This window comes from Schistocerca americana, chromosome 5 (genome assembly GCF_021461395.2).
Source record: "Schistocerca americana isolate TAMUIC-IGC-003095 chromosome 5, iqSchAmer2.1, whole genome shotgun sequence".
NCBI classification, from domain to species: Eukaryota; Metazoa; Arthropoda; class Insecta; order Orthoptera; family Acrididae; genus Schistocerca; species Schistocerca americana.
Window position 1 is genome coordinate 268,741,746 of NC_060123.1, and position 9,574 is coordinate 268,751,319.

The 9,574-nt window shown below is 38.4% G+C and overlaps 1 non-coding gene across 1 annotated transcript; it reads right to left on the reverse strand.

Annotated features, from left to right (window-relative positions):
* Positions 1 to 730: 730 nt before the first annotated feature.
* Trnas-gga lies at positions 731 to 814 on the reverse strand. The gene is given in 2 exon segments: positions 731 to 765; positions 775 to 814. It is a non-coding gene; the product is annotated as a tRNA-Ser (tRNA).
* Positions 815 to 9,574: the final 8,760 nt, after the last annotated feature.

The window sequence follows — 9,574 nt, forward strand, 5'->3', positions numbered from 1 at the left end:
TTTGGTAGAAACGTTATGTTTGTGGTTACTGCGGTAGCACTAATCGTTTAAGAAAACTTAATTTATATGCCAGCTGGGGTGGCCGAGCGGTTCTAGGCGCTACAGCCTGGAACAGTGCGACCGCTATGGTCGCAGGTTGGAATCCTGCCTCGGGCATGGATGTGTGTGATGTCCTTAGGTTAGTTAGGTTTAAGTCGTTCTAAGACCTCAGATGTTAAGTCCGAAAGTGCTCAGAGCCATTTGAACCATTTTTTTTAAATTTATATTGCTTTTTCCAAGTATGCGAAGATATCGTGAACAACCAATGAAACTTATTTGCTATGTCAGAAAGCAAAACCCGCTAATAAATGCTGCTACACAAATTTACTCTCTATATTACCAATACCACCATTACACAAGTCATATCTGTCGGTGTTGGTGGGCTAGTGGGCCTTTCTCCTCTACAAGTGCTGATGTTAAGTACTTACTACCGCTATATGATCTTTTTTCATTCTATGCTATATGCTACCAAGTTGACAACAGCGTTGCCATCATTAGAAGGGGTCTCGAACATAACATACCGACAGTTGGGTAGCCTGTCGCATTTTTAACAGATAATAACTTTACACTCAAGGGGAAAAAATGGTTCAAATGGCTCTGAGCACTATAGGACTTAACTTCTGAGGTCATCAGTGCCCTAGAACTTAGAACTACTTAAACCTAAGTAACCTAAGGACAACACACATATCCATGCCCGAGGCAGGATTCGAACCTGCGACCATAGCGGTCGGACGGTTCCAGGCTGTAGCGCCTAGAACCGCTCGGCCACCCAGGCCGGCTACATGCAAGAATTGGGAAGAATTGGGAGGAATTTTTTACTGGACAGTAGCATTAAGGACATTCTGATATCCTGGTACCATCTGCAAAATAGGACCTTGAAACGCTTTTTCTGAGAATTTTACAGATTTATAGGGACTTATGCAACTATGCAGGGCACATGTTTGATAGAATTTATTTAACCATTTGAACATACTGTAAATAACTTGCCGATTTACACAACACCATATACCACCAGAACTGCTGAACACCTGCCATGCCTGCCTGAAGGAGAACCTACACTGGACGAAAAGGTAAGAAACACAGTGCACTCGCCTACCATGCCATAATCAGAAAAAACACCAGAAAAAACACATATGCCATAAAGTTAGGGCGTGCACAGAAGTACTTGGTTGGAGAAAAGTACTGCTCCAATCACATCAAAAATCTTCTGCACTACAGAAAATAACTAACAAATGGCAGCTACTACATACAAGTTCAGATAAAATTATGATACCGTATCCAAGCAGTTATGTTTTGTCCTTTCCCGAATCCAACACAATCAAAGTACGTTAGAGCCACCAGACTTAAAAAAGTACCTGCATCACTAATAATATCGAAAAAATATGTGAGAAGTATTAGGATTTCGCTAGTGATTAATGAGTAAAAAATGTATGCTGTTTCATATCTGTAAGTATGAATAGAAAGTGGAAATCCAAGTTTTTATGCTGTGCATTCTGAACTGCAAAGAATTTATAAGGAAAGTAATGGGATGGTAGTTTACTGTTAAATAGTCTTCCAATAATGTGTCAATTTACTGTTGCCGCGTGGGGTACTCGTGTGGTCTTGGGCTCCTAGCCGCCTTGCCACCCCCCCCCCTTCCCCCCTCGACAGAGATTCGAGTCCTCCCTCGGGCATGGGTGTGTGTGTTGTCCTTAGCGTAAGTTAGTTAGATTAAGTAGTGTTCGAATGAAATATTTCATTTCATTATAAATATGGGGATTCGCAGGGTCAAGCACGAAATGTGACACGGTAATATAAGCAATAAAAACTCTACAGTGAGAACTCTAAGCTGAAACCACCGTGAAGTAACTGCGTGTTTCTTGAAGAACAATTAGCCGTTTGTCAACGACATAAGGAATTTTCTGGAAGAGTACCGCCCAGGTTCAATCCTGTGACTGGCATATGTTGCTTTTTGCAACCAGACCGTTTTGCCGACGGATGCTTTGAGCAATGCGCAAATTTCACTTACGTGGGTGTAGTCCCGGGAGCACTTGAAGAAAATTTGTAATACACTCCAGATGCACACGCATTTACGCGAACATATTGGTCACTGTGCGGTAGCACTGACTGACTGTTTACCGCGCCTTTTGGAGTGATCTCGGCAACAATTCCCGGTCTCATGCAATATACACTTGATTGTCGCAGCAGTATCTCGCGTACCTGGCAGCATTGCAGACATTCAAACAACATGGGCAAAAGAAAGATAAAATAAAAGTTTAACATGTACACACAGCGTGTCTTTTGTAAATATTCGTAACCAACTAAACACTCATTGTGATATGAAAATAAAAATAAAATACAAGTCCCATAAAAATATTTGAACGGATCTCTTACATATACGCCATTCTAGAATGGAAATTTTGTATTTGTGTATTTTAGGCTTTTATTTCAGTACAGCCATTATGTGTTCTGCAAGACGTCACTTATTCTGCCGTATAACTGTTACATGAAACGCGGCCACTGAGGCACAACAGGTACCGACAGTGAGTGACAAACTGGTTGATTCGTGACATCTTGTATCAGTACAACAAGAAACTGATCATCTAGATTCCCTCCTGGTGACTGGTACTATCCGTCAATCTCTGCCATATCCTCTCACCTGTCCTCCGCGGGTGTATGTTGTGTTCTTCAAAAGAACAAAAGGGTAATACTGACATTGGGTCAATGACAATATTTCAGATCGTTATTTGAAAAACGTGAACGTTTAAGCTAATGTCTGATTATCTTATAAGACGAAAGTAAGTTCAATGCTGGTTTCCTAGTGTCGTTGGCTTAAACTTTAACAACAAAAAACAAGCTGACAGACTCCCTAGACTGTAGGAAACATATTAATGTACCGGTACATTTATCCGTATCTTACTTGTATTAACGGAAATAGTATCTTTGTATGAGAACTCCCCATTTTTATTGCATATTAGGTTTCTATGCCCAAAAATAAGTACCGTTTACCAAACCATTGTTTCATGTTCGTGGTAGATGAAGGTGCAATGAACAAGTGTGCCTGTTTCTCCAATTAAGAAACGACGCATTTGACTCTACTTTTCATTTGTTCCCCAAGGGGTCGATTATGGTGAGTCTCCTAACCGTTGGAATGCTTGATTTTGCTGGCGGCACTCGAACCCTGCCTTCAGCGTGACAGATTTCGCTGTGTGTTTCCATCCAACCGCAGTAACTGTTGCGCTGGCCACTACACTTCTACCTGCAGAATACAAACTACAAGCGTTCTAATGAGATAAAATGTTCATGAAGTTATTGTGTCAGGGGCACCTGCCATGGATGGTCACCGAAGTCAAGCACCCCAATGATGGGAGGGAAGGGGACTCACCGAAATCAAACATCTCGATAAGATCAGAAAATTATTCTAGCCTTGATCATGCCAAACGAAGTTTCTGACAAGACTCTGAAACAGCTACATATGATGTAGAGGAGCACGGGCTCAATAAGCATAGGGTGGGGTTGCCATATCTAGCTGAGACCTTGTCGGGGCGCTCTGAGATCGGGTGTAGAAATGACTTAAAAAACTTATTTAATATAATTAATTCGTGGTTTAGAACACAATTACATGGAACTTGTTGCGACAGAAGTAATTGATACACTATATTTTCGTAAGATTTCACCTCTTTCAACAAGTGTTTTTCTCTTTCACGTATATATAAAACTCCACGCAAGTCAGCTTGTAACTAAACTGGCACTCTAAGACTGATCCTACATTCCCTGGCAGCAGTCGCTTTCTTTCATCAGTTCACTGAGGCGTCATCAGCGAGAATACTCTTTCTACAATGACGCTATGTGCGGGAACAGAAAACAAATACTTGCATAGTTTTAACAGTTGGCATATGCGTTCAGGATTTCCGGTTTACTTAAGAAAGTAAATCCACGTTTCTCCGACGGAATGTTTAGACTTCCATTCTTCCCAGTCAATCACAGTTTCTAAAACGTTCTTCAGATACATACATTCCTGAAAACAATTGTCTCCTGAAATCTTCAACCATTTTTAGTCAGTTGTATAAAAATGTTTTCAATCATCACCAAATCTGGGGTGCCGGACAGTGTCATCCAATCAAATATTTGATTCCTGGGAAACAAATAGCCAGAGCCAAAACGCAGTTGATTTTTGAAAGTGACGACTCTGATGAAAAAATGTAAATTGAGTTGGAGGGCACAAACGATGACACTGATCTTTATAGTAGTGACGAAGAGCATGATGTATTCACAATGCTCACTGAAGATTCCAAAAAAGATGATTATGAACTATTGGAAGGGAAGACGCTGCAAAAACCGATTCCGTTTCGGCACTTCTGCCGACTGCGACAAAAAACCTCAGAGCGTCGTATCCGAAGAAATCACATAAAAGTGACAACCATTTTACTATACCGAATAAGGCAGATAAAAGTGACATCCTCTTTAGTGACAGTGTGTGTGAACTAGCGAGGCTCCAGGCTGTTGCTGGTACTGAGGGATGTAATAACTTTCTGGACTTTCCAGTCTCTTTGTGTGATAATAATATTCAGTAAAATGTGAAAATATTTGTCTAATATTGAAATAAGTAGGCTAATTGCGAGAAAAAGTTTTTATGTCAATAATTTACCATCCTAAATGTTTGCTCATAGCGCCGCAAGCAATTGCTCACTCTGCCCCTGTATGGGTCACAGTGAACACAAAAGACAGAGCTTTACTTTACCAGTCTCAAAACTATTAATGTGAGGGCAAAGAGAAAAATTATAGAAGCCACTAACGCAATTACGTGACTCGTAGATGTTATTTCAATTTCCTGTTGCAATTGTTGCAGCTGAAAAAATTTTTTAGTGAGTATTGTTCCCTCGGTGCCCTAGCTTCCCCTACTATTTATTCGAATTTGCAACACTTAAGTAAATTTCGAACTTAGATACCAACTCTTAGAAAACAAAGGTTAAATTTACATCGTAAATGAAATGTACAGCCAGATGCCTCTATTTTTAATTGCGAAAACAGGTACACTTGATTTTTTCGATTTCATAGCCATCTACCACGAACGAGAAGCAATGGTTTGGTAAACCGCACATACTTTTGGGTGTAGAACCCGAATATGCAATATAAACGGAGGGGCTCCCATTTGATAATATAAAGTTTGTCTCACCAACGCAAGAGGGCGGATAGGAGGTGGCCACCTGTAGGAGAGACATATGTCCCCTTTACTTATATTACCTTTTCACTTAAGGCACATGTTTCGTATGATGCGTCGTTTTTGATATGGTTAGCTGTCTCTTGTTAAGACAAAAACACCTTGTATACGATATAATGTAACATATGTTGAGTGATTTCAAGCAAGAAAATGTAGAATTACTCCGTTTGTGAGAGACAATGATTTCGACCATGGAAATGTAAATGCACTAGAGACTTGTTGAACGGCGTTAATTGATTCGAAAACTTTGGCAACGCCATTCAAGGCTTCTCTATGATAAACTATTTCTGGGAAATATTGACAGCTTCCTAAATCCAAAGATGACGTTATTGAACATTTATGTAGTGACAGTCCACTAAATTTCTGACATACAGCCCCTCAAATTTCTTCTCCTGATATTTCGGCCGCGTATCGTTCGACCATCCACAGAATGAGTCCCAGCACTGTCTTTCGTTTGTTGGGGTTTCTCCTAATTGCACGTTTTGCAAAAGGTGGCTTCCGTTTTTGTTGTATATTTCATGATAATTATAAATGTAATGAGATGCAACTGGTAATTAGTTATTGCTGTAAACATTTCCTTGTCCTAACTTGTTTTCTAAATAATTTTACATCAAAAACTGTTCGAGAACGTAAATCAGGTGCGGCGTTTTAACGCAGTAACGACACTGATCAGTCCCATTGTAGCAGCTTTAACTGCATATCGCAAGATCAGTCCTGGAACCTGTCTTCACTTTGATTTTTATTATGAATACTGATATTACTTTGAAGACACATTTTTCTATGAAGCCAATACTGTCACTGAAATTCTCAATTTTCTTGTCAGAATCGTGCATCACTTTATTAACGACGGACTGTCTACTACCAGTTGCTCTGATTTTGCACCCTCCGCACAGTCAATTGTAATCTTCCCCTTTTCCATTTATTTTCTTTATTATTATCTACAACATTCAAAATTGTACAACAGGAAGGTAGATTACAATAATATCATTCAGTCAGTGAACTAATGGTTCGGTATTGTTTGGGCTGATTCCATTTCAAGAATCTGCATCTGTATGGACTCGGCGCTATTCAAACATTGGGCATTAGATTTTTATTCATTCCATGACCAAGTTTCGTCTTCTGACAGCAGAGTGAAGACTATGCAAATGTGCAAAATTCAAGGAAATCAAACTGAAAATCCAAAGATAGGCTCAATTAAGGAAGTATTATGTCTTATTATACTCACAACTTTCACATTAAAATATTCGTCCATTACTTAACTCCATCCGCTTTTCTATTTAAAGTTAATGAACTAGAAGTTTGTCTTATTCAGGTTCATGAATCATCATTTTATAAATACGAACTATTAAAGCATAGCACAGCTAGATCCAAACTATTAATGTCACCAGAAATCTGTTCATTTTACTCTCAGTGCTCTGCTTCAGAACTCATATAAAATTCAATCATTTCAGTGTCATGGCCAAATAACTCATGATTTCGCACAATACAACTTAAAGACTAATATATACATATAAAAATACTATCTTTTTTTGCAAAGACGGTAGTAGTTACCCTGAAGATAAAACTATTTCCGTAACCTCCATAAAAGAAAAGTAAGGGTCTTTTTGTAGACAATGTTTTAGTTTTGTACTAAAGTAGTTCTCTATCTTAAGTGTGCAGTAGTGTCCCATATTGGCACACTATACACATGATATATCTTGTTGTAATATATTGTATTCTCTTTCAAACTAAAACTATTACACATTAACATATTTGCGTAGATATTTCTGAATAAACTGATGGGAATGTCATACAGCACTTGCTGTACTTAAAGATATTGGTACAGTGTAGTAAAATTACTCAGGTAACAGTTTGCTATCTAGGATTTCTCTGCAGGCACATGACATAAGAACATGTTCTTATGTGAATAACTAGTCAAGGAATCATATCTCTTCTGTTTTCTCATTTCAGTAACTGCAATCCTCAATATTACTCATACCAATACTGTTTCAAATTTTGGAGACTGTAAAGTCCTTTAATACTTTTTTGGGTTTGAAAAAGTCAAAAGATATTTCTTTGGATGTGAGATGTGGATAACCTTAATTCATCCACTATGCAGTAACTGCCATTTACTATCTTTTCTTTTCCTTAGGCGGCCGTTGTGGCCCAGCAGTTCTAGGCGCTTCAGTCTGGAACCGCGCGATCGCTATGGTCGCAGGTTCGAATCCTGCCTCAGGCATGGATGTGTGTGATGTCCTTAGGTACTTAGTTCTAAGTTCTAGGGGACTGATGACCTCAAATGTTAAGTCCCACAGTGCTTAGAGCCATTTGAACCACTACCTTTTCTTTAGGGCTGCAGGTTTTGTATATGATCCAAGCAATACAGTTCTCCCAACTAAATATTCCTTTAAACGCCCTAACTTTTTGTCATAGGTCTTACCCCTAATGTTAACGTGTTCAGTGAGTGCAGTCAGTGTTTTCCTTACCTTTTCCTCCAGTGCACGTTCTTTGTTAGGCAGGTATGGTAATGGATTTATTTAATTGTTGACTTTGTTACTGTTAGTTAATAGATCTGATGGTGTATAGAGGGTTGTGTAAATTGACAAATTATTTACGATGTGTTCAAAAAGTTGGATTAATTCCACTCAATACGTGTGTTATGTATTTGATTATGTACATACAAATCGATTAACCTCTTGGAAAATATAAACAAGAAGATTACTTTGTGAATTAAATTTTCATATTACAATGTGTTTGATGTTACAGTCTTGTAGAAAACTTGCCCAAGTTTTGCATGTGAAGTTTGATGCATTCTCTTTTAAGTGTGCAGTAGGCCTGCCAATTCTCAGTTTGTAGTGCGCAAGACATCCTCTGATATTCAGCAGACACTGCTGCCTACTTAATGGCATACAGCTTGACATATTTTGAAAAAAGATCGTATTGGACAAGCAACTAATTAATTCCATCTTGTCCAGAGGGTACTGGACAGGCAACACTGATAGATACCATTTGTAAAGATTGTGTTGCTAATAAGAAATGTAATTCTGTGCAGAAATTCTTCTTTGTTTATCTCTGTTTTATACAGTTGAAACAATTTTTCAACAATTATCCTACATATCTCTGCATATCAGAAAATAGCAATAACGGTTTAGCTTACTCGTATTGTTAGTATCACCATGGTGTCCCTAGACATAATGGGTTTGCCAAATAAAATGTTTCTGTAAGTATTAGGTATACTCACACTCATCAGTTGTTGTTTTGACCAGATAGGTCTGTAGAACAATTAACTGGTAATTTAGTGTTGTAAGAGTTTCTCAGAAAAACTTTGTAAGAGTATTGTCTTTCCTCCATCCATCTAGAATCTCCATCTTGTGAAGTAGCCATGTTAGCACACATATCCAAATACTATTGCCTGTATTGAGTGCACTTTATTAAAAGAATCTGGAAATTAGTGACCTGTCCAGATACATCTGTAAGATCTGTTAGACATTGTCTGTGATGTAACAACGCATCTGCTGCTACAGTGTCTTCTTAATCTTTTTCATTTCAGAACTGTATCCTCAGGACATGCTGTCCACCTTGTGATTCGAACATGAAATAACTTGCATGTTAACAAAAAACTGAATGCCAGCTGATCAGAAATTTTTTTTGCATGTTTCCATAAAAGTAGTAGTTAAATTTCTTGAATGCCCATGTTATAGCTAGTTCCTCCAGTGCAGTAGATGGATATAGATGCTTACATTATAAAAGTGTTCGACTATAAAAACTTATCATGTTGACCTCAACCCCATTGTTTTTCTCTTGCATGTGAAAGAGACAGGCTCCAAGTCCAGAAAAAGATGCACCACATGCAACAGAAAACTCTAAATTCGTGTTGGGATGACATAGGAATCCAGAACTTATTGAAACACTTTTTATAGCATCAAAAGTTGACTGAAAGTGCACCATACAACTTGACACTCATTTTCCTTCAGTAAGCACAACAGTGCTGGACTATTGATCAACTGACTAAGAACAAAATAATGGAAAAACGAACACAGACCAATGAATACCTCCAGCTGCTAATTAGTTCTAAGAGCGGTCAAATATTATATGGACTGATTTTACCAGGATTATGTGTTATTACTAGAGGCAGTATAAGGGTATCCCAGCAATTTAATTTATTCCTGGCCTGGCTTTGATTACTGTCAGTTGGCTGCCATGCCACTCTTTGAAAATTTACGCTATGTTCTATGAAGCAAATCAAGATCTTCAACACAGCAGTAGCAATGAAGATGTCACTGAATTACAGGGTCACATTTTCTAGCATTTAAGGTCCTAGAACTGTGTCAGTGCAGCAATAAACACACCAGAACC